Genomic DNA, 6,498 nt, shown 5'->3' on the forward strand with positions numbered 1-6,498 from the left:
GGTCACACGAGGACACGGTTCAATGATGCGTTCACTAAATGTGTTCCGAGTGATGTAACCTTAATGGTAAAAAAAGAAAAGAAAAAGGGTTTAACTTTTTTTTTTTTTTAACTACGAATATTTAGCTTCAATTTGTGTATTAGGCATTGTGTAATAGGACTGCTACTTATATTTCCATTAGGCTATTCTTATCTGATTTTTTTTTAATGTTTAGGCGATCGTTGTTTCGTCCATAAAATGTCAAAAAATAATTTGCCATAGTCCAAAGTGACATTTTCACTTGTAGCCTATTGTTTAACCAACAGTAGATATTCGGTTTACGATAAAAAGAGAGAAAATGAACTAGCCTTATTGTGTGATTAATAAATTCAGGCAGGCTAGTTCGACACTATAATCTATTTACGTCATGAATTAAAATCCTAATACATTCATTTAATCGATTTGTTACTTATTAATTTGTTGTGAGCAGAAATATGTTGTTTCAGTTTTGCTAAGTCAGGCCAGGAATAGGCTATTTGAAATTCAAAATATTTTTTATTGTAGGCCTACTTAAAGTTATAATGTGTGTGTGTTTCTTTTCTTTTTTTAGATTTTCCTGAACTACATTTTTATACTATTTATAGTGGACATTTTTTCAGCAAAAGAAACAGTAATAGGTGTCGGGGTCCATCCCTGCAGGATTTACATTGCCTTCACATGTACAGGGGGTTCAGGGGACTATGCAGCATGTAATCCAGCATTACCGTTTTTAATTGTATCCAACTGATAGGCTATCAGCTGACTGAATCATAATTCACAAGCAAATTTTTGGAAGTAAAACAATAGCTAATCTGTTTATAACAGCTATCAGATAAATATAATGGAGTATAATGCACCATATTTATGTTTGATATACAAAATGGGCACCATGTGTTGAGTGAATGTAGTTTGTTACTTTCCAGCTCTGCTTACAAATTTTGGCTGTTACATTTAACCACTTATGCAGGGTTCAAAATTAACTCTTTTGTTTACCAGCCAAATGGCTAGTGAATGTTCAAATTTTACAAGCCACTCAATACATTACCATTGTTTTTTAGGCTAGTGAGTGAAGCAAATCTACCAGCCAGTTTCATATTTTACCAGCATTTGGCTAGTAGATGGTGCTAATTTTGAATTCTGCACTTATGCCATCTCACCACATCATATGCTCACTTGTGAAATGTGGAAGTGACAGTGTGTCTTTTTTTCTCTCACTACATTCATAACCACCAACCATATGATAAATGGCCAAACCACCTAAGCTACTGCAGCTGACCTGCATGTACACTGTAAAAATTATCAGGGTGGTTCTACTTAAAAATTTAAGTTCAACTGCTGCCTTAAAAATGTGAGTAAAGCCAACATTAAGAATAGTGTTGTTTCAACCCACAAAGTTAGATTATAGAATATGTTTAACTAATGATCATTTATTGTTTGAACTTGATACTGTGATTTAAAACAATTATCAATACTACATTGTCCACTCAAGGAAACTTCTTTCCTCTTGTCAAGCAAAAATACAATTGTATGCTATTTCAACTCACGAAGGTAAGTTAGAGAAGATGTTTAATTAATAATAATTTATTGTTAGAACTTGATACTGTGAGTTAAAACAACCATCTATCTTACATTGTATATTCAAGGAAACTTGCTTCTTTTTGTTAAACAAACATACAATTTTACATTTAATTTCAACTAACTGTATTCATACCAATTGTCTTTTCAAGTTAGGTGTACTCATGTTTTTAAGGCAGCAATTGAACTTATACTTTCAACTTAAGCAGACTAATGTTTTTACTAAAAGATCACACACTGTAATAAATTCCATGGTAGTTTAACTTGGAAATGAAAGTTCACCTTCAGCCTTGAAAATCGAAGTTCACTCAACTTGAAGACTGCTTTTGTTTCAACTTAGAAATTAAAGTTAATGAGGGTGATGTAACTACAGTGTTCTAGTTTTGTTAAAGTTGTTATTTTAGTTGATTTAACTTTTAATTACTTAGTTTAACTTCATACTTTAAGTTAAAACAAATAAATTACTTTCTTTAATAATGCAAGAAACCTTCCTTGCCTAGTATAACAGACATACTTTTCTGCTCTATTACAACTCACGGTTTAAAGTTATAATAACATAACCACATTTATAGTGGAGATAGTGTGGGTGCTTGGGTACAGCCGCCCCAGGGTCCCATGCAAAATAGGGGTCCCTCTAAAGCCTCTGATCTTGCGTCACTTGGGCTAGTGAAGTGTCACACCGCAGATTAACAGCTGAAGGAAGCCTATTACTGCTCAAAGTCTAATGCTGCAATACTCCAGCTCTTCTTATCAAACATAACAGTCACTTAACTCATGGTTACAAATGTAAACCAGCACAACAATGACAATTACCAGGCAACAAAACACTACATTCAAGCACACGTTTAATAAACGGAATTCAAACAAAATGCAAACAAATTGCAAACTTTTCAGCAAATTTTAACACAACTCTATTTACCGCCTTGCATCATGGGAATTGACCAGCCAATGAACCAATTGCACCTGACTGCAGTATGTAGATTGGGGTTGGGCTAAATGTGGGCGGAGCTGTTTGACTTTTGAAAAGTACTTTTCAAGTACATTTCAATATGAGAAGAGTGAAATGCCAAATTCACAATTCACAAGCCTTTGACAGGTACTCCCTCCTCCCACTAGTGCTTTGTTGTTTGCCACAACACTTGTTATATTTTAGTAGAAATTTGCATAGGCTACATCACTTATCTGCGGTGTATAATCAATTTATTCTGTCCATGCTTTAACTATGCTGTGAAGACAGGTTATTTTAAAATCGAAAGGCAACCATTTTTTGTTGCAACACACACACTTTTTTTTTCAACTGATAACTTACATACCCAAGTTCAATCAACACATACATATCTGATAAAAAATTTAAATAGTGGACCCAATGAATAAATGCAAGTTTAACTTTCAAAAACTCATAAAGTTGAGTTCAAAATCCAAAACTTGTATAAGCGTGTTCAGTTAAAAATAAGAAATAAGTGGACATAACTAAATGGGTCTGTACTTTTTTACAGTGTAGGGCTGGGTATCGGCAATACCTTTAAGGTACCTAATGTATCAAGTACCTAATAACCCAGTACCAAATAGTATTGAATCTTCTCCAGTCAAACGACCTGCATGTGATCCTTTTTGTACCCAGATCTAGAAAAAAATTACTATTTGTATGGTTTCGCCCTCATCCTATCACAGCATGTGTTCTTCTATCTAATGCGACATGTGTTTGGCCCACTACTGCACCAGCTACAACCCATACAGTCTGTGGTGTGGTGATGTTGAGCACAGTTTAGCCTGTTTGATGGAGTTGCCAGTTCAGCTTGCAAAGATGCCACCAAAACATTCGAAAGTATAGCTGGGGAGGAGTGGTGGTGGCATTTTACACAACTAAATGCTTACATTCACATGATGGGTATTGAATGAAGTAGAAAAATAGGGTATCAAATGAAGTACTCTATTGGTATTGGTATCGGTATCACTTTAAGGGTACAGATATTGTACTGGTATTGTGATTTGTTAAACGATACCCAGCCCTACCTACCTGCATGTATCCATGCGTCTGATCAAGCCAATTCAGACAAACAGCTCAAATTTATAGAAAATGTCTACCAGAGGATTGACTGCACCAAAACTGTTTTACACTACAACATTGTTTATTTACTTCCTCTCTTGTGTAATCTTCTCATTCCCTGCATTTGCAGAGAAAAAAATCCAAACGGCTGTAGTTTAAAGTTCAGAGATCAAGCAGCATGTATTGCCTCCATGCAGACACAATTTGTTGCCTAAGGATTGTATTGTTCAGGAAAGGGATAATCTAGTGCTGTCAGTGTAGTAGAGGTGAAATTACAGTGGCTTAGACATGACTGGGTAGGTCATTCAATGGTGCACCTGGAGGACTGAATAGCTGATGATAGCAAAGCATGCAGGCTCAGAGGGATGTTCACTATTTCACTTTCTCCCAAAGAGTCAATTTCTGTTTATTTTATTAAATATCACTGTAGTCTACCAAACTAGTTTCTGAATGAAGAGTTTCTTTAGTCTCACTAACTTTTTCAAATGAGGTGCGATTGTATCCAAATGTGTTGTTTATTGCACATTTGTATAACAATAGAAACTATATTGTCATTTATCTTGATTGTTACCAAAAAAGTGTAATTCTGTATTGTAAGCACCAAACTTAACTGTATCTTAACTATACATGTTTTTTTAAATGACTTGTCTTTCTATGACCACAATGTCCCTACCCTAAAGGTTTATTTGTTGCCTAAACACGATAGCCAAAATAATTATGATTTTTGGGTCTGATACAGATATTTGAGAACTTTGAAGTATCCCTATAATTTGGTTATTAAAGATTTTTGACCAAGATATCTAGGCTACTGGGTGACATTTTATAGTAATAAATAAATAAACTTATCAAACTTATCAGTGCTCTCAAAACTTGAATCAGGCTTTGTCTGGTCAGAGTAAAACTGATTGGGTTCTAGAGCATCACCATAAAATCCTTTATGTTTGTATTATTTTTTATTTTATAATTGTATTTTGGTCTCTTACATAGAGTAATGTAATTAGCTTTAACTTACTACCAAACATTTGCCTGAGTAATGACACTAAATGTAAGCTAGGCTTACATTTGTAAGGATGTATAACACAACTGTTTAGCAAATAACACAATATTTTTTATTGTGTTTTAATGAATGAGGGTAATTAGTGTATAAGGGGGCCATAATTTGACGGGTTGGTGTTAGCCTACCATTCTTTCTTTGTCTGAATCATGTTAGCAAATCAATTTAAGAATCCCAAGATATCCCTGTTTAATCTATTTGAAAATGTTGCCATTTCAGTGTGTATTTCAGAAAACAAACTAGGTTGATGACTAATTGCTAACAGTGGCGATAGCCTAATCGATTACTAATGTTAAGTCATATATTAAGCAAAAATACCAAAACATTCAGTTTGCTACTTCTCCGTTTTATGTAGCTGTAATAGTTTTTGGCATGTAGTTTATTGTAAATTCTCGGCCAACATGTAGCAAGACAATATATATTTGCAATGAGTAAATTTAGGCTTGTATATCGGCCTGGACGCTTTGTCAGTCTGAGGCTAGCTCTAGAAGATATCACTTAAAAGGTGCCCTGCCACACAAAACCGTTTTTACTTGCATTTTTTGAAATATGTTAGGTCCATGTGTGTTTGTGTTATGTTGTGAATGTGAAAATGAACTGCTACCTCCTCTGTCAGCTCTAGCCACTGAAAAGAAATAAGCAGAGAAATCAGGCCAATTACAAAAGCTGGTCAGTCTGACATCATATTGCCTTAGCTCATTACTATTCATGAGCTCGCCCAGTTGGGCTGGGTAAAGGATTCTGACAGCCAGGCTCTCATTGGCTAGCTATTAGCCAATCAGATTCTAACAGCTTAGCTTGTTGAATAATAATGAGCACTGGCAGAAATCGAGCTGAGTCTTCCTGCAGGCTTTCTATACCACGCTAGAATGGCTTGAAACAAGGTAACCAAGGCATTTTTTCCACAAAAAATGTTACAGAGTCCATGGTAGAACTTCAGACATTACCACAAAGTAATGAAATACGTGTGGCAGTGCACCTTTAAGGGCTGAATTCTATTTCTGGTATTATAGACAAAACAGCTAGCTAAGCTAATTGATTAAGCTAGTCAAAAAGAACAACTAACTTATGTTAAATCAATTTGTTTGTTGCTCTATTTGTCAACATTTCAAAGCTTTTATTCTTATTCTTTCTCCTCACTTCTGTCATCGTCACAAATCAAAACCTCCAGTCCACAGCACCACACCGTAGCACACTCCTTCCACTACAAATTGACGTCAATCTAGCCTACATTTCTAAATTTGTTGACATAGATGTTAAATATTGTGGAGCTGAGACGGAAACTGTCACTGCCCCGCTTCATGCGTTTTGGAGAGACATAGAGAAATGTGTTTATAAGTAGACTGGACACTCTATAACAATTATACCTAATTATTACTTATTTGAATGAAGTACCTTTGAGTTACATGACAAATCGTATACTTGTAGTTGGTAAATTGCACATACAGTAGCCTACATAAGGCAAGATTATTTAAGTTCTTCACTACAGTCATTGGTCCTTCCCAAATTTGTACATCGATACATTAACTCTTATGACAAAAAAAGTGAATGCAACGCAAAATGTTATATTTTAAAGAATTACTTTCTGTAGCCCCTAAGTAAGTTATATTGACTTATTTATGTCTTTGTTTATTTATTATATTTAGATACCTTATGTTTTATATTTAATTTACTTTTTCATACATCATTTGATGTAGTTTTTTTCACACTGGAATAATTAGACCTAGGATAAGATGTCCATGACCTGCTGAATGTCTGTCTGTTCACAATGTTTAATAAATAATCAAAAAAGGTTGCAACCCTC

Source organism: Perca fluviatilis, chromosome 12 (assembly GCF_010015445.1).
Source record: "Perca fluviatilis chromosome 12, GENO_Pfluv_1.0, whole genome shotgun sequence".
NCBI lineage: Eukaryota > Metazoa > Chordata > Actinopteri > Perciformes > Percidae > Perca > Perca fluviatilis.